The sequence below is a fragment of the Haliotis rufescens genome, unplaced genomic scaffold (assembly GCF_023055435.1).
Source record: "Haliotis rufescens isolate VD_foot unplaced genomic scaffold, xgHalRufe1.0.p SCAF_4, whole genome shotgun sequence".
Taxonomy (NCBI): Eukaryota; Metazoa; Mollusca; class Gastropoda; order Lepetellida; family Haliotidae; genus Haliotis; species Haliotis rufescens.
In genome coordinates this window covers 51,414,813-51,435,032 of record NW_025964112.1, presented here as the reverse complement: position 1 = coordinate 51,435,032, position 20,220 = coordinate 51,414,813, and the positions used below count along the sequence as shown (strand labels likewise).

The window sequence follows — 20,220 nt, the reverse complement described above, 5'->3', positions numbered from 1 at the left end:
GGATGGATTCAGAATATGCATACATGTATTGCCGGTAACCTCATGCCTCAGTGGCAATACTCGACATGTCCAGTCATGTTTGTTATGAGTATTTCTGGTGTATGTTTGTGAAACTTTCTAAATTGCGATTTACTGAAGTGTTCGGATTTCATAAATATGCTAAACATTTATCGGGTATTAACACTTTGGCATGAGGTACGGGGTACTTCGAGCGGGCACCAATACCGGGAACTCGCAAATCTAAGAGGCATTTAAGAGTTCCGTTTTACGCAATTTACTATTAACATACTCAATAGCGGTTATGGCCCGTGTTGGGTGATTCCATTTGAACTTCACATGATATTGTATAGACATCTTCCTTATCCTACCTCGCAAAAACGGATTCCGAAAACCGTCAAAGCTCCATACAGTAATTCAAGGCTCAGTATATCACACAACTATAACCCCCTAACACCACTGAATATTCATTTCTTTCAAACACAGTGACTGCTCTTCATTCATTTCAGAGCAGTACACTCAAGCACACCTTTCAGCTATTTCTACAGATCAGACACTAATCTGTTGGTCTATATATGGACATAAATGAGAGGGAACAGCCCAACTCGTCAGCCTGAACATCTACATCTACTGCGGCAGACGTCATTTTAATCGATCCGGGGGAAGATCGATCTGTCGGCGTGCGCTCGTGGCGGCCAGCTAGAATGCCCCGAGCAGCATCTTGCGGTGGGATGCACGGCGAGGCAGTTTAAGTTGTGATTGATGAGTGGAAGCATAGCAAGAGTACCACGTTAACACAAGTAAACATGAAGCACGGCCCCACGGGCTAGTCTCCCGACTTTCATGTGCTCCAGCGTCTCCTCTACTGGCCGAGACACACCTGTACCCATTGATGAAGATCAACTGTCCCCCGAGATGACTACAAAAATTACCCTGAATTGGATATGCTTTTCTCTGTGTACCGTGAGGCATGTGGTTCCTTGACAATAGACACCCACTGCATTGACAACGCTGGTTAGATAGACACTTGTGGAAAGTACTGTCCCGGATTACAGCTTCAGAGTTTGATGTAATAATTTGGAGTTCGGAAGCACGGTCAGCTGGGATTCCTATTGGTCCAACGTTAACATAGGCGGTGCTTAGTTTTCAAACGACAGGAAAGTATTGATGCGGATAATATAGGATGGTTGAGGGGTATATCGCATTTTTTATGTTTCCATTTATAACCAATTCTGGGATTCTTGTCAGATATCTATAAAAGCATACCTTTGAGTTCTTTCAATGAAAAGTCTATAATTGTTAAACTGATAAATGATATTGCATGTATTTAAATGCACCAGATCAATTTCAATTTCCCATATTTGAATGCCACACTGCTTCATAACGCATGATGTATGACTCTATGTTTTTGGATGAAAATGTAAGGCAAACTATTGTTAAACTTGCCATTAATTTCATGATGAACAGTCAATAAACAGTTAAGGTAACTGAAACAAAAATTCGCAATTTCCAATAACTATCAAGATCAAAAAGCTTTTACTATGTGTACATTACGCGAGAATTACTGATGCTTCTGAAAACAAGAAATTATTGAATTTTCAATTAGAGATACTTAACCGTTAATCTAGATAATATTTTTTTTCTGCTTGAACAGTCCAGGAAAACACCGACGTTAGCAAACTGTTTACATTGACACTAGCATTTCGTCGATTCCAAAAGGTAAATATTTGACATCGCTGTACGCGTCCACGTAGCTCCTGATCCAAAAAAGGCTTCTCAAACAAATATAACTTTTCCTTCACACTAATAGATTCTATATATTCCTGTGAATGAATGTTATGAATAATGTAATATAGAATCTTCCAATCAATTAATGCTGTGTTCCTGTGTGTTTGGATAACTCCGCCGTTTCCACACATCTCCGCTCTACCCTGAACTGTGTTGGTGACTAGCGTATAGTACGATTGGCCCTGATCGAGTTGCTACCTGTCAGGTATCCTCGTGGTATAAGCAATGCCTGATAGCTTCTCCTTCGGCACAGAGGTCCAAGATAAGAACTCTAAAATCCTAACTTAGAAGAGAAGCAACCCTGGGCGTCTCCCCTTTCCAAAATACCACTCTCCGTCAAAGAAGTTAATTTTATCAAAGAAGGGTCGTATTACTGGACGAAGAGAAAGCAGTTGGCATGGACTGAACGTCTGGGACTTTCCATTGGGAAGAATTTATCAAGGGCTGTAGCGGTAGAAGTAACCTTACCGTCTGGCTTAAGTGTGTTTGGAATTTCGATCTGTACATAGTGCAAACATCTTAATGACGTGAAGACTTGCACTGGTTTGTTTCGCGCCTTGCGGCAGAGTCTCTTCAAAACGACGTACGATATACGCATGCACTTCAAGTGTTTAGAGCTGTGCTTTCTGTTGTTTCCTCTTCTTGCCTATAACTGAATAATACCGTTCCGTGGCGGAAGCGATAGACTCAAGGAAGAGAAACACCAGCTAACGGGTTTTTTTAATGTAAAAACTCCCATTGGTTGTAAAACGCATTGGGATATACGTGTTTGATTCAAGTGTGTAAAGTACTTACAAATCGGAACCTTCACCTTTAGCTCCATACAGAGTTTGCATTGCTTGAGGATAAAAAGATTTGAGATCGAGTATTTGGGAATCTGTAGCAGGGGGCGTCAATAGAGAACACCTGGTAAACGTGGCCACGTGGGGCTAGATTGGCTTAGAGAGGAACGGTTCTGGGAGTGGTGTGGTTCATTGACCAGAGTTTTTTACAGGTGTGATAGTCCTGGGAAGGACGTGTATAGAGTTCCGTGATCGAATTGAAACTGCTGGTATGTGTTAAGAGTATGTGGTGCTATCAACGATTACAGTCAGTGGATGCTTAGCGTGGATACTGTTTTGTGTTGGCATTAATAATGGGTGGCTCTTAGCGTTCCAAAATTTGTGTACCCAGTGACATCGCCATCCCTCTGGCCCACTCGTCCGAGGAGCATCGCGAGCGGCTCCAGCTCACACCTCGGGGCGCTCGTGACGCTATGACAACAACCGAAGATGACGGAATTGAGATTTTGTCATGTCATATCGAAAACGAGGATGACGTCATCGAGCAGACGACAACTGTCAATGTGTCAGTCACGAACGCTAAGCTGGAAGATGATCCGGCTACGATTCAGAGGAAGCGTGTCGCACGTGCCGTGGCCATAGTCTCCTTTGTCCTGCTTCTGTTCAGCGTCGTTTTGATAGGAGTATCTCTCAACATGTCGAAAAATATCGACGACTTAGGTGAGTATATTCTAATATTTAAGCACGTGTCTGAAATCATGAATAAACCATATCTCCTGTTTTGACCTTCCGCGCGACAGAAGCGTATTTATTATTAGATTATATGAACAATACAAACTCATGGCCGCCAATCGATAATATTGCCCACAATTTTCTCACTCCAGCAGGCTAGGTGATGTTCCTTTTGAACAAATTACCTTCGCAACTGAAAATTGTACTTCGTTGAAACTGAGCCAGTAATTTGAGTAATTGTTGCGAGCAAATAAGCGTCGTGCTTCACTTTGCCGTGATGAAAGACTGACATAATATCCCAGAGGATTATAGCACGGATGTGTTGCATAACACCCAACACGATCCTTTGACCACGTAAATTCTACAGCTCAATCACCGATAGCACGAAGCCATAAAGATATATTTTTTATGCATAACTGCAAGATATCGTTTCCAAACGAGATAACGATATATGTATTAAATCAAGAAATATATCATCAAAGGCACTCTGCCATCTTTTCCTTTTGCTATATTGGCTTGTTGTGTTGGTATGCATGCCCTGGTCTTAAGGCGCCGTTCGCTCTCACTGATATATTATGGCATTTCCAAGAGATTCGGTATATAAAAAGTCAGGAGGAATTGAATTATCATTCTGTAACTGGCACGTGGTTGATCTCAATGTTTTCTCCTCCGCATTCCGATGTTACGTCCGTTGCATTGCTTCACAGCTTATGACGTTAGCGTTACGCTATATAATTTTTATCACTCAGAAAACATGTTTCCCTTATTGAGGAAATGATATATCAGCATTAAAAGAAGAGGATTTATCCTAAGTTAAAGGTTATAAACTGTAATCCATATCAATGATGTTTATTATTTTGTCAATAGATCAGCATTGTTTGTTCCATCATTCCATTTTAAAAATAGATTCACCTCGATTACGTGTTCTTATTGACAAGATTATAATTTAGTATGCTCTAATTCAGTCAGTTATGATATAATAATCTGTACGTGACCACTGTGTTTCGTGTCATGTCCTTTCATAAAGTTATAAACTGCCATTATGCCTTGTTGGGTGTGTGATAAATCGTACCTCTAACAAGCTTCATTCTAAGGATCACGTGAATCAACTTTAACCTTTAAAACCTAACTTCGGATCAAATGGATTTTTTTCTACTGTGTCGAAGAAGGCCAATTTATGATAAGACAGCCCTATTATGATAAGACGTATGCAGATAGACCATGAACTTTATGACTAGCGAGATGATGTGCCGAAGTGAGTCCCTTATCTCTATCACCACAGTCGTGAGTTGCACTGGGTATCAGTGTAGCGTTAGAAGCCAGAGTTTGAAAGTACTCTTGGAAATGATTCTGGAAAGATATGTAAAGCATATTTCCTTATCAGACAGATGCGATACACATGTACGTATATATGTGCAGGGCTATCAACACTAGAGCGGAAAAGATGTATTATTAAGTTGATTTTGGAACACTGCAGTAAAAAGTGTTATCTTGGATGGAATTTTGCTGCTAACCAGGTGTTAAAGAGGTGTTCTAAAAATGGATCCTTTTTTCTGTAATTTTCAAAAAATATTGTTATCAATGCCTACACACAAGGAAAAACAGTACCAGTGGGACGGGACCTGCTTACCTTTATCGCGAACACCTGGTGTCATCACTGATTTTTAGTGATCCATTCATACAATTTTCATCATCATGTTGCCTTAAACGCCCCATGGATTTCCTGTTTTCGGCAGATAATCGAAGCGGATTATTCTCTGGTGTCAACGTTTTATGTTACAGTTTGTGTAAACCCACAGAGTTACATATTTGTGATAATATAAATTATTATAGCAAACTACACATCATTTCATTTTTTGGTTGCACCATTTACATCAATGTGACGTTTACTGTCTATGAGGTACAGTAACTTCTTTGCAATTCTCCTTTAAGTTTCAGGGGGCGGTCAGGTAGCCTAGTGGTTAAAGCGCGCGCTCGTTACCCCGAAGACCCGGGTTCGATTCCCGACATGGGTACAATGCGTGAACCCATTTCTGGTGTTCCCCGTCGTGATATTGCTGGAATATTGCGGCGTAAAACCATACCCACTCACTTTAATTTTCTGACCTATCGTCCAACCCTTTGTTGTAAGATATAGATCGTCTTCGCTAGAGAAAAAACATTTTTGATTATGTAACCCTTATAATCAGCTCTTCACCAAGTCAGTTCACTTTAGTCCCATCAACAAGTATGGTCTAATATCATCACTATGGTCTAATATCATCACTATGGTCTAATATCAGCACTATGGTCTAATATCATCACTATTGTCTAATATCATCACTATGGTCTAATATCAGCACTATGGTCTAATATCAACACTATGGTCTAATACCAGCACTATGTTCTAATATTTGATGTATGATCTAATATGAGCATCAGTCTAATGTCAGTTCTATGGTCTAATATCCGCACTGAGGTCTAATATCAGCCCTAGATGGTCCCATATCAGCACTATGTTCTAATGTCAACACTGTGGTCTAATATCATCACTATATTAGCATTATGGTCCAAGATCAGCACTTAGATGAGCACAGTATGTACTTAGATTCGCACTATGGTCTTATATCAGCACTATGGTCTAATATATGTTATGTGATCTAGTATCAGACCAAATGGTCTAATATCAGCACGGTGGTTCTAATATTAGAACTGTGGTCTATTATCAGCACTATGGTCTAATATATGCTGTATGATCTAGTATCAGCCCTAATGGTCTAATATCAGCACAGTGGTTCTAATATTAGAACTATGGTCTAAGATCAACGTTTCGTCTTAACAATGTTTTACTGTACGTCACACCTAATAGAGGTAAGCGGTAATACATTTTCCCCAAACCCCAGAACTTAAACCTCCAGCATAATCGGAACATAAATTTACTATGATGCAGAGATCATTTTATTGTAATTAAAATCGAATTATAATCAAATTAAAACCAAATTAGACATAATCTCTTAAACACCACCATTACACAGGAGTCCACCATCCTGTACCAAGCGTAGCCTTGCTCCAAAACTGTACTGAAAGAAAAGTCCATGAATGTGTAGTAATGCTGTCCTCCTAATAGGCAAGTCTAGATTTGTGGACAGGACTCCAGTCTCTTACAGGGACATATTGATCTTATTATTTATATAATCTAGAAATTATGATTTAAACTACAGTAAACTACGGATATAACGAACTCAAAGAGACCACTAATTTTAGTTCGTTATAACCGTAGTTCGTTAGAAGCATATATACAGCATACAGTAAATAGTATGGACAAAAAAGTAAGTTCGCTCTATCCGTCAGTTCGTTATAAGCGTGTTCGTTATAAACGTAGTTTACTTAACAATTATTGCCTTAGAGATTTGTGTAAGTCTATGCCCAGCGGTCCGCATGTCAGTACTTGGAAGCGGCAGTGGAATCGGACAGTTTCAGCGAAGAAATGATTTCGACTATTACAGAAGATGTATGTGAGCAGCCGTCAGCACCTGGCAGAGGCACTAAATACATCACACTTGCTTCCACGTTAACATTGGGGTCTTTGCTCCACTGACACGTATCTCACCAGGCCATCAGATTAGGTTGAGAAATGGGTGACGTTCATAGTCGTCAGTATCAGCTTCGCTGTAAATAAAGATCTGGCATCCCTTTGACAGGCGTTTAGCTGTAGTTAATTACAAGCAATCGGAATATATACACTCCTGATTCACTAGACTCTGTCATTATTGAGACATTACAGGTTATTTATAACACACACGAAATAAAACAATTATACACTACTCATTATATACACACTCAGTCAAAGAACACCCGATTTTTTCCACATGACTATAGTTAATCTTTCATGGCATGACATATTAATCATAGTCATATGAAAATATCGCGTGTTCTGTTCGCGGACATATGGTATCATCACTATTTGATAGTGATTAATAAATACGTGTTCATGATATAGTCAGCATGGTACAATCGACTCTACTATTTAGCCAAGACTTCTCATGAATATGGAAAGAGTTCTGTCGCTTTTATTTAACTCCTTTTGAGTAGTATATGTTAAAGCTGTAACACTATCGTCTCTCTTTATAGTAAACATTGTGGAATCATGGTAACGCGAACATCATTAATTCGATATATGGTTAAAGACGGTGAAATATTGTGATACGGGCAGAATACTTATTGGGACAGTGTCTGTTGGCACTCCTTTTGTCTCCAATTCCGGATAACTCGAAACGTTTATCAACTGCATATTGTACAGGATAAGAATACGAGTTTTCGTACGAAGACCTTTCCCCTTGTAAATTGTGACACGGGTGACCCAGACGGCAAACCTATAGCAATTATTGGGTTCGATTCCCATATTGGCCCTGATAATGATTCTCGGCTTGTCAGCACCATACCGGTGCTCACACTTCACCAAAGTGGTAAAACACTAAGACCTGAATCACTCTGGAATTTCCTCCCACATCAAATTGACACGCCGTTAAGACTGAAATACTCTTGGCTAACCCTACCGACCCACTCACTGAATAGTATGGGAAATATTTCAGTTCCGAACTGTGGTAACTATGCGATCTTTAGACAGCCAAACTTGATTACTTAATGAAATAATACCACAGGGCATGCCTCCTTGATATAGGCAGTACGTTCATTATAGCTAAAAAAACCCCGTAAATATCAGAGAACAACCAATCTAGATTATCCGCCGAAATAGATTCCACTCGGCAAGAAATGGCAAATGAAAATTACATGAATGTTTCACTGAAAATCAGCGAAGACACCAGGTGTTCGCGAAAAGGGTAAGCATGACCTGCTCTGTGGGTACCATTCGCTACTGACACAATTTGCATAAAACCTTAGCGTTTGTTACCAAACGCCCTCAAGAAGCCTCTCGACCAAGTAGGCCCCATCCAACACTTGACCAATGGTCTTCATCCTTTAAATCAGCTCCTTCTTAGCGTATCTACTTCCCCTACCGAGGCCCCCGATGTCTAGACCCTGTCTCGGCTACAGGTGGCTCTCCTCTGCTCTGTAATACAGTCTATGCATGTCATGCCGGTATGCAACGCGCACCTGCCTATTACGGCTCCACATGTACGTTTCACAATGTGTTATATATGCTGCCGTGGAGAGGGGGCGCAGGTTAGCCTCTAATTTCAGAGATGGGTTACGTGTGTTTGCCGTGAAGTCAGATGAAGTGTGCGTTTTCTTTTTTAGGAGGTGCGGGTATTTTATCGACATTTAGAAAGTGTAAACTTGCATACCAGAAATGTTTCAGAGTAAGGTATTTAAGACAATATATACACTGAAGTATCTTAGAGTACGTGCATTATAAATTAAACAACGTATGTAAGATTAAAACACATACAGTAAACTACGGTTATAACGAACACGCTTATAACGAACTGACGGATATAACGGACCAACCTTTTAGTCCCGACTATTTGCTGTAGTTATGCTGTATATATGCTTATAACGAATTACGGTTATAACGAACTAAAATTAGTAGTCCCTTTGAGTTCGTTATAACCGTAGTTTACTGTACATGGAAAGTCAAAAAGAGGGTAATAGACTTCAAATAGTATGCAGTAATATACCTTAGTGTAAGACACACCAACATTATGCAATCGCGTACCTTACTGTAACACAGTTTAACTAAACGATAGTGTTTAAGAACGATGTCTTAAGATTTAAACACGCCAACATTATACAGTGAAAGATAGTTCAAACGGTGACACTTCAAACAAGATACAGTCAAATATCTCAGAGATAGACATTTTAAAATAGAACAAGTAATATATCTCAGAGTATGACATTTCAGAAAGGATACAGTAAAAGGAAATGGTTTTCTCCTCAGAAACCAGATCATCACAGAGCAGTCAATGTCAATGTCAATGTCAATGGTCAATGCTGTAGAGTGAGACAATGAAAGCAAGATATCGTCATATATCTCAGAGTAAGGCATTTCAGAAAGGATACAGTAAATAGGAATTGGTTGTCTCCTCAGAACCAGACCATCACAGAGCAGTCAATGTCAATGTTCAATGCTGTAGAGTGAGACAATGAAAGCAAGATATCGTCATATATCTCAGGGTAAGACATTTCAGAAAGGATGCAGTAAATAGGAAATGGTTGTCTCCTCAGAACCAGATCATCACAGTTTTTTTCATGAGTTGCCTCACAAACCGAATTGATAGCATATGTGGAGAAGAAAGATTTTTTCAGAAGAGGAAAATAATATACCAAGAAACGATTAATATTGATGTGTGACACTGGGATATTAAATTCAGCAAGAGATGATGTTAAAATTATTCAGTTTCCCCCAAAAAACGAAATCACGTTGAAATTCAGAGAATAAAATGTTCATTGCTCCTTAATACATGTTTTGAAAATACAAACTGATTTATTGCTTGTCGCTAATAGTTGGCAAAATAATCTCACAGTGGTAGATATTCCCTGCTACTTGAAAGCATTGCCATCGATGTCGCTACAGATGCCGAAGTTGGTATTCAAGATTTAATCGTGAACGCATATTTGTACATCAATGCTGGATAGGACGTCTATTCAAAACATGATAATGATATTTATGCTATCTATTTAAACGACTTCTAGTCTGCCAATCCAAGAACAACGGAAAACCTTAGTGATATATTCTAATACATATATATATAACGTAATATAAAACACTGGTCGCGGCTGCTGTCCTATGAGATATTAACATGGTATCTACCTCAGCTCATGTTGTGCTGCGTATATAGATACATCCGAGAGTACACTTGTTGGATGGACGGGAGAGCGAGATAACCATGTTATACTCTATCAAGAACACTTAACACATTCTCCGCCTAATGTTAATCCAACACGACTTCATTAGGCCTCCTGAAAATTTATCCGTCATCATCGATAAATGTGATTATTGAGATTCTGGTTTCGGTGACTGGCCCCCACGACAACCTGTTTGCAATGAATGGTAGGAGAACGCAGGATCTCAGACAACGAAAGGTCAGCGGCCTGACGTACATCTTGGAGTGGTTCTTATCCCCCTCGCCTTCTGATTACAGAATCATGTTGTGCATATGCGGGACTTGAATTTATCGGGATTACCTTTCAGTGATTTAGGGTAAATATAGTTCTACTTCTGGCTACTTAAGAGCAACCTCACATCAACCCGCCTCCTCACTCCCCGTAAACAAGAGATGTTCAAACCACCGGAAATTTACGGACACAAAAGCAGTGTGTTAGAGTTTGTCAAGTGGTTAATAAACATTGCCTTTGATCAGTATTTCTAAGTTAACATGCTGAAAAATCTGTACCTCGAACACAAAGTCTGGTCTAAGAACTCCGACCGGTACCCGCGGCTTGGTGTAGCGGTATCGAGCGCTAAGATCTGATTTAGATGAAATTGACACAAACTCGTTATATCTTTTAAGAATTTATAACTTTACCGTTCCGACAAATTCTTTAACGTGTAGACTATTTGAAGTGTATTACCCACATGTCTTGACCTATCATGCTGCACGTGTTTTAATCATCCGCACTTTGCTGGATTTGAAGTGTAATGATAAAAAATATTTCCTTGTGGATAACTGTTCATAGCTGTTGTAGTACTGTTGCTGTACTGTTGTACTTGTGAAAAGGTAATTGTGCCAAATAATTATGAACACAAACTATTGGCCATTTTTATTATAAAAAACACATCTGCAAAGCTTTGCCAGACAGTTAATGCCGAAACTCTCCAACATAACATTTAGATTTATAAAAATACGAAATTTATCAATTCGTATGAAAAGTGTTGAGCAATAAAATGTTGAGTCCTGAAAATCTCCTCAATGAACATTCTTAACATACTCGATATTTCATCAAACCAAACAAAAAATGTAGTAAAATGTCAAGCAAACGCTAGAATTTTTCTGTGTTCCTAAATCAGGGACCTTTTACAAGAAACGCTAAAAGTATTTGATACGCTAGACGTGTTGGCGTATATGATGTTGCATTCCAGTCTACTTCGGCTGTTCCCTCATTAAGCCTGACCCACAGAGAGTGTGCCCCTTGCCTTGCTTCTTCCACGCTAATTGGGCACCACCAGAACATATAGAGAGAAAATAACTCTTGTTATTTATGCGTATCTTCCGGAAATCCGTAATTTATTTGAATGGCTGTTACTCGCGCGATGTTATCTAACGCATTTAGCGCCCTTTGCAGTTGATGGGTATTACAACAATGATCTACTTGCTCTTTGAGCATGATTTATTAACTCGTCAAGAAATGGTTTCTGTTACTACTGCTGGAATTGAAAACAACTGTTGGAGTATTTCTCAGATCATGATGATTTCGGCCTTAGCAATCCATCAGTTTTACCTTCAGTTGTTAAGTATAAACGTCAACGACAGAGAATAGCCAGTGTCCACATCTTCCGAAACTTATTTCATTTGGCGTGAAAGGTTAGATAGTGAAGAAAACTATATGAATTGGTCACTGATGAAATCAGTGATGACACCAGGTGTTCGCGAAATGGATAAGAAAATACTGCCACATTTCACTGATGTTGTTGTGTGTCCACAGTTTCATGAATGATTTAAGACGCTATTATATATAATTAGCCGCTGGTCCGGACAAACAAATCGTTGCCAACTTATATTTGTAACCGAGATTGAGCATAATTTTGAAAAAGATACCAAGGGAAGACCTCATGGTTATATAATACTCAACATCCCCATGTGTATAGCTAGGAATTCCTTATTTGTTCCAACCTATTTTTAAAATTATGGATAATAACACAACATGTATATTATATCAGTTTTAATATAGTGATTGTTTATTCTGGCTCAGCGTGTAGATGGAGTTCACGAATATATAGCCCTAACCGTTTGATGTCAGGTTTCCAGTGAAGTACCAGTGACCTATTTTTTATCAGTAATGAAGGTTAGCATTGCCTGGTGGTTGTTCCATCGCTCCTGGCAATTTGAGCATACCACATTGTTTATACAGACCCCCATATGCTATGTCAAAATAGTACCAGGCGTGTAGACTATCCGATCGGGTCGCGAGGTAACAAGGGCCACATTCTGACATTTATCCAAGCCTGACTCTGCCCAGAAGAGGATCGTGTTGTGATGTTTTTTCACGTTCGAACAGCTAGTTTTGTTGCTCACATTTATTATTTATAAAAGGTAATTACACAAGGCTATATGCTTACATGACATTACATTGAAAATATTGTGAATATTCTAGACGCGGGTGTATTTATTGACAAAGGTTCGAGGCAAGATGGGGGTAGAGAGTTGGTGGCAATGGTCTTACGTGTCGCATGCTGTGCACGATTAGCCAATCACTCCCAATCTAAGATTCGCCGTTGTAGTCATCCTTGGGCAGCTCTCGATGGTGCCAAACAGCTCTCTATTGTATTGTGGCGTTGAGGTTTTGAGTTTACAAACGAGTGAAGTTTGATTTTTAACTACTGCCAATTAAGAACAAAGCTATTTGTATCAAGCCTCCTTGTGGAATACGACCCGTGAAGATCCGGGGTGGAATGGTCTTCAGCAACCCATATTTGGCGTAAAAGGCGACTATGCTTGTCGTAGGAGACGACTAATGGGATCGGGTGGTCAGGCTCGCTGACTTGGATGAAGCATGTAATCGATCCCAATTGCGTGGATCGATGCTCATGATGTCAATCACTGGATTGTCTGGTCCAGACTCGATTATTTACAGACCGCCGTCATATAGCTGGAATATTGCTGAGTGCGGCGTTAAACAGCAAACCAACCAACCTTGCAGAATCCAGGTTAGAATAAATCCCCAGCAACGTATACCTGTCGTCTTAATGGATCGTATGGTCAGACTCGGTGTCTTGGTTTATTGCGTGTCGACCGCCTCCGTGGTCTAGTGGTAGAGCGAGAGAGTGGAAGATCCGGGGTTCGATCCCCGGCCGCGTCTAACCAAAAGACTTTAAAATATGGTACTTGTTGTTACCCTGTCTGGCGCTCGACATTAAGGGGCTAAAACAAGGACTGGTCGGCTCTGAGTCGGTATACTATGTCTGAGTGGGGTATTCATGTTAAACTGCGGCATGGTATCTCAGTGTGCTAGCACTATAAATCGTCATCAGTCCGGACTAGTACAAGCAGCCACACACAAACACACACACTTGCATGCACGTCGCTATATAAGCGCAATAATCTTGGACGCGACGTTAAACTACATTTCACCTCACCTGATTTCGTGTCATTGTACTCTGGGGGTGTGGATCGTTGCTCATACCGATCAACCGGGTGTCTCTTTCAGAGTCAGTTACTTACGAGTACATGTCACTGTAAGACTTCGCTCAGGGTATATTCGCCCTTCTACATGTAATTAGCTACTGCCAATATACAATTCTAATAATACATTTTATTGTGCTTTCTAAATACGTTTCAAAGTAGTTATCTAGCTTACTCGTTGAACCCTGACAAAATACGATCTGATCTGTCACAGTGGAATGAGTACCCAAGAATCCGTAAACCCATTGACCATCTCACGCTGTTTTCCTTCGGTGATACTAAAAAGTAGAGCTGGCGAAAAAGATCGACAACAGGAATAATAGTCGATGAGAAGAAATATGAAAGATTATCGACATGAAATAGTTGTAATCTATAATAACTTATGTAAACTATTGTGATGAAATAAAGTTTAGATTTGCCGAAACAGACTTGTTATTGTCAATAATGCAAATTGTCGAAGACGGAAAGCAACTGTTTTTGTTATATCTCAAATGTCCACAAAGTAATCTATGTATAAATGTGTCACTGCCCACCAGTAGCGTGAAATATATTGATTTCTTTCGGTACTTGCTTGCATATTTGCTTAAAGTTACGTCTCCGATATTTATCGATAATTGATCGATATTTAGTCAGCGATTATCGTTATCTATAATCTATATCGACAGCCAGTCCTACTAAAATGTTCTTTTGATTCCTTTAACACATGTTTTAATTGTGGTGTTGAGGTAAGTTTCATATTTTGCTCAACAAGTTCGTCAATAAGTTGAATACTTGCCGGGGCATACATCCGAACACGTGATCTGAACAAAAAACAATCGGCGTCTCTCGTCCAATATTTCGAGATAACCAAGTTTCAGACAACAAGAGGCGATTACAGTGACTTCGCGTACTGTGTATGAACATATATAGCTCTATTTGCGCAAGCGATGTGGCTATTTCGGTGTGGCAATTATGGTAGAAAGGTTACAGTTCATGTGGGCGTAGGCGCTGTAGCAGATATGAACGTCTTCTATTTAGTCGTCGACGAAGTCGTCACAAAGTGACGTTGATGGATCCCACTGCACAAAGCGAAGGTAGCGCTTCGAATGCCCTAAGCCAATGATAAAGTTTGTAAGTTGTGGCAGTCAGCGCCACCATAGCTTTGTCAAACGGCCCTGTATCTTGACTGAAACCTTAAACGTTGATACAAGTTTTTATTACAGAAAAACATAAAACTAAAATCATGTAAAAACCAACAAACAACATTTACACATAATAAAATTCTGTCGCGAGTCGACGTGACATAAAAAACACCATAAAATCGATTGTTTTTACAGTACACGGCGTGTCTTACTAATCAAATCGACTTTAATTACGTCTCTCAATCAATTCAAATCTGACGCGTATCAAAGAGTCAACAATCACCGTTACTCAATGTCGAACTATGCCATTGGCAGTTACGCTAAACTTGTAATAGAAAACCGTGCGGCGGAGGAAAGGTCTCATTCAGTAAAGTCCAATTCAAATTGGATTGAAGAGACACTGGAGACGAGATGCCAAGTTGACAACACTGGGAATATATCAATAAAGTAATTCTCGTGCCAGGAAGGCCACTATTTAAAGAAGCTTCCCGAGGCTTCATAATTGAAATACGTCGCCAGCAGGAAAATCAAAACCAGCCTTCATCAATTTTTTATTTCTGTTATTTCGATGTTGTGTTTTAGTCTATATCGGTAGAGGTAACCTGGAGGAGAGCTCGGGGGACAGCGTTCTATTGGCGCAGGTCGTAGTCGATGTCGTCGCAATCATTAGATCACTGATTGAAAAATATCACACATGATGCTGACCACAGCATAACAACTCAGACTAAGGCTTTGTTGCCTCCTAGGTATCAGTCACCTGTTTGTAATAATAAGTTCTTACATAATGCGCCTGACCCGTAAGATCCGGGGTCGAAAAGGTCTTCAGCAACCCATGCTTGCTGTAACAGGCGACCATGATGGTCGTAAGAGGCGACTAACGGGATCGGGTGGTCAGGCTCGCTGATTTGGTTGATGCATGTAATCGATCCCAATTGCGTGGATCGATGCTCATGATGTCAATCACTGGAATGTCTGGTCCAGACTCGATTATTTACAGACCGCCGTCATATAGCTGGAATATTGCTGAGTGCGGCGTTAAACAACAAACAAACAAATAGATAATTATAACGCTCCACATTCCATTCCATGAATGCCCTTGGCGCTTCATTATTATGGTGTAAAGTAGGTTAATGAGTATAAGTGCTTTTTGAGCGTCTATTGGTTAGAAAAACAACATAAACGAAGCTCCGTAGGGCATTCATGGATTTCAGTGTTTTGTCAGCACACAATGTTTTTAGTCAATTGAAATTTAAAGTCTTTCAAGGCTAGGTGTAAGTGGTTAACCTGATTTTGGAATGAGCCTGGAGGCGATTTTGAAAGGCGATCATTGTTACAGAGGCCGTTGCAGATGGTCTGTGTTTCAGTGTGAGTTATGCTGCAGCCAATATTGCGTCGACAATGTACAGTCATCCCTGCTTATAATGCCCGCTTTCGTCCAACGGAAACTATGGCATTATAACCAGGGAGGTGAAAAACAGACCTTTCTGAAATGATAAAAAGACATTATATAGAATTGGGAAATGACAGACTGAGTATTTTTAAGCTTGTAGAAAAGGATATTATTATTAACATCAAACTAATTTCTTTCAAAATTGTTCTTTTAAGAAAGTGAACGATTCTCTGCGTGAGGATTAGCTGTGGAAACAACTGAGATCAATGCAATTAGTTTGTTGAGGGCACCATCCCCAAAAGATTAACTATATTGACAATGTGTCAGAATTGAAAAAAACTATGGCATTATAACCAGGGAATTGGATCGTTTTTTTGTTTTTTTAAAAACAAACCCACTTGCATTATTACCAGGATAGGATTATTATCAGGGAGGACTGTTCATAATGAAAGACCGAATGCCTGTTACGATCTTGACCAGAGATAATAGTTTCCCAGATATCTCGACACGAGGCATTTAGAGTTTTTACCTTTTGACTATTTCTTACCAAAATTCAACTGTCAAACTGAAATCCAAACCACAACCTCTTTTGATGTTGAAAGCCGCTGCACTCAGCAATATTCCTGCTGTATGACTTCGGTATGTAAATAGTCGTGTCTAGTGATTGATATTGTGTCCAACGATCCACGCGGTCGGGGTACGATGAGACATCTTGAACCAAGTCTGACCAGCCGTTTCATTTGGTCTCCAGCATTTGCAGCAATCGCCACAGTGTACAGTACATAGACCTTTTAACATACAACGCCAACGACAAAGAATAATCAGTCTTGGTTATCCACCGAAACAGATTCCATTGGGCATAAAAGGCAGAATAGCGGTGGAAATTATAAGAATGGATCAAAGAAAATCAGTGATGACACCGCGAAAAGGGTAATCATGTCCTGCCCTACTTGTAGCAACCACCACTCACACAATTTACATGTAAAAGTAAGACTTAGATTTTATGGTCCGATAGGTCTGATTATGAGTTTTATATCTCAATGAGCCCGATGCCACAGTAAGCTTCAAATATAAACGCTCAGATGCATGGTATCACAAACTGGTTGTAAAACCGGCTGCGACCTTTTGTTGGACGTTTATCGGCTTTAAATGTAACATGGATTAAATAACGATTTGTAATGAAAGACTTTGGTGGCTACGGTGTATGGGACACAATGGCTTCAGAATGATGTCTTCATGTCGCTAATGGCCGAATGGTGTACTTTTCGTGTTGACTTCCTCATTTTCGCAGTGAAATCCCAACCTTGTTTACGCAGTCTTCCTTTGCAGCAGGGGGTAAAAGGGCTGTGTTCCCAAACTCCCCACACCGTGACTGTGAATTATCAAAATCAATATGTCGGCCATTGGTCAGGAGAATGTCACGGGGTTAATTCTCCGTGCAGCGACTTGACCTCAAGAGTTGTGTGAAGAGCTTAGAGTGATGTTTGTCCTTCATGCAGAATTGGTAGGGAGGAAGCGATTTCTATCGGAGGTATTAAGAGTTTTCGATATCGGTTCCTGTAATTAGAACAGGCATTCATTACACGCAAATCCGTCTGAAGAAAACAGAGCACTAGGCGCAGACAGCTGACCACTGATTTGAATGTGGTTGTTAGCGCAAGGTAAAGCTATTAGATTACAACGTGTGTAGGTCATAGGGTCATCTGAAGGCACCCAGGGACACCAAGAAGGCTTAGATACATCCTTAACTAAATATTCAGTATAAAATGTAGACTAACATCCAGTCTCTGAAATGAACATATTTTACAGAGAAAAACAGTAACTGTTGTTAAATTATAGCTATGAAATAAAATAAAAAGGGGCCGAGAGACTCTTTTCATTTTCAGATACTGCAGTAATCTAGACTTGCCAAACATTATCGACTGTGTTGGATATTCCGTATTCGACATAATAAGCACCCAGGGCGCTCTCAAAATTAGAATTAGGGGGCTCTTATTAGAACATTTTTTTGGTGAAAAACAACAGAGTTCAAAGAGCGTAAATTTCGTGGTTTGTAAATGTTTATAAACGACAGATGTATTTTTCCAGAAATGTATTGCCCATAATTAAGGGTGCATATAACAAACATATTATGCACGAAAAAATAGCCTTGTGTACATTTATCAATCGGAAGGGGGGTAATTGGGATTGTTCACCAGCCAGTATGTTAGCAAATATCGCCGTGGGCGCTTATTATAGCGGGGCGCTTATTACGTCAAATACGGTACTTGTTTCAGGGTCTGTATGACAGACTATATAAAGTGTAAAACGCATGTAACGCTATCCGACGGTTTATAGGGATTTGGAGTCCGGAAAAATCTTGTATTTTTTACAGCTTATGAATACTTTATTAGCATAATGTTTCGGAATCCCAAATTTGAAGAAGGTTCATTCGAATGGAGATATGACCTTTTATTCAATATAGTTTGCTCTTGCTTTTTATTTGTCAGCTTAGTTGTGTCTGTGTGTAGTGGTAAAAAGGCCGAACTTTTTATGACGGCGTCATAGCTTTCAAGGATGAGGTGGAGAGGTTTAAATGGAGTTTAACGTCGCGTTCAAAGTTATCGCACTTTTATAACGACGCGCATGCATGTGGTTTGTGTTAGTGTGTGTTAGTTTTAGTGTGTGTTAGTGTGTGTGTGTACTTGGACTAGTCTTGAGTAATTCGGGTTTTGTAAAGCTAGACCGCTGTAATACTATGCCGCAGACGCAGTATACTAACACCGAGCCGACCAGTCTTTTAAAATCCTTTGGTATGACGCGGCCAGGAGGGGATCGAACCACCGACCTTCCGCTCTAGGCTCAGACACTCTAGCCTCTAGAGGCGGTCAGCATTCAAGGGTGACAGGCTCAGACACTCTAGCCTCTAGAGGCGGTCAGCATTCAAGGGTGACAGGCTCAGACACTCTAGCCTCTAGAGGCGGTCAGCATTCAAGGGTGACGACACTCTGTTTCTAAGCTCTTTGGATAAACTTTGTACATTTGTCTTACTCCATCTGTTCCAAATACATTTCCGAGGATCGAGTAATAAATAACCTCCAAGCTGAATAAAAGGCATAATTTTTTCGCAACGAAGTCCGCAACGAATTCATTATTTATCTGCAACCCATCCCGATCACCCCGAACCTGTATTTTGGGGCTAATTTTCTGATCAGGTACATACAGCTATAATTACGTACTTAATGACCTACCTTACGAACAATGCGCAGAGTCAAATTATACCAGCCTAAGCTCAGTTGAATGAAAATATCTAAAATCAATAATCTCTAATCACTGATATTCCCAGTTGATGAGACATTAGCATCTGCCAAGAAAATGTATCAAGAAAACAAATTATTCATGTTTTCATTTAAAGAAGCCCATTCCTTCCCTCGTATCCTTGCTTTTGGGGAGAATTCGAAGACCAAATAATCAATTTCCTGTGACCTAATGACATCGAAAAGTTTGTTAATCTGCAAATTTGTATAGTTTAATCTTGTCGAACATTCAATACAAAATGAATTTAGCCCTAATGTCATCGAACGGTTTATTTGTAGGCTGATTAGGAGTAGAGGTGATAGCTACTTCAGTAAATTCCTTTGATATGATGGCGGAAGATCCCATTACCTCAAGGCTATCATCAGGGGGAATAATAATTTATCTAAATATAAACTTAGGGTAATTCAGTTCTGACTGGGGCCTCATAGTGTTGGCAAGTGTATGGGACGAAGTGGTGTTTAGGTTTAGCAAATAGTTTGGTCGTCTGGGCGAATATGCGATTATTTCATTCCGAAACTCAAAAAGTACCATTAAGCCTCTGTTGCAACATGGAAACGTCCGATCAGAAACACATATAATGATTATCTTATTAAATCTTGGATTTTTTTGTCTGAAAGGTAAATTAAATGCAATTTGAAAGGAGATTTGAGTTCGTAATTACGTAGTGGCAATGGACGTTCTCTAGCACAAGTGGCAATGGAGTGCACAAGATCCCCTTGCTTCCGTGGCCGCGGATTTATTGGGTATCGGGTGGCCACCATGTGTGATTGTATGTCATAGTACTCTGCCGCCATCCTCAATTATCAAGGGTATTATTCTGAATCATTATTTCT

At 39.9% G+C, this 20,220-nt stretch overlaps 1 long non-coding RNA gene across 1 annotated transcript in view; it reads left to right on the top strand.

The window, feature by feature from the left end:
* The first annotated feature begins 538 nt into the window (after window positions 1-538).
* The window catches only part of LOC124150920, an 85,453-nt gene continuing 65,771 nt past the window's right edge, over window positions 539-20,220 (top strand). The window contains exon 1 of the long non-coding RNA XR_006863294.2: window positions 539-3,287. This is a non-coding gene — a long non-coding RNA (uncharacterized LOC124150920). The remainder of the gene's footprint in view (window positions 3,288-20,220) is intronic.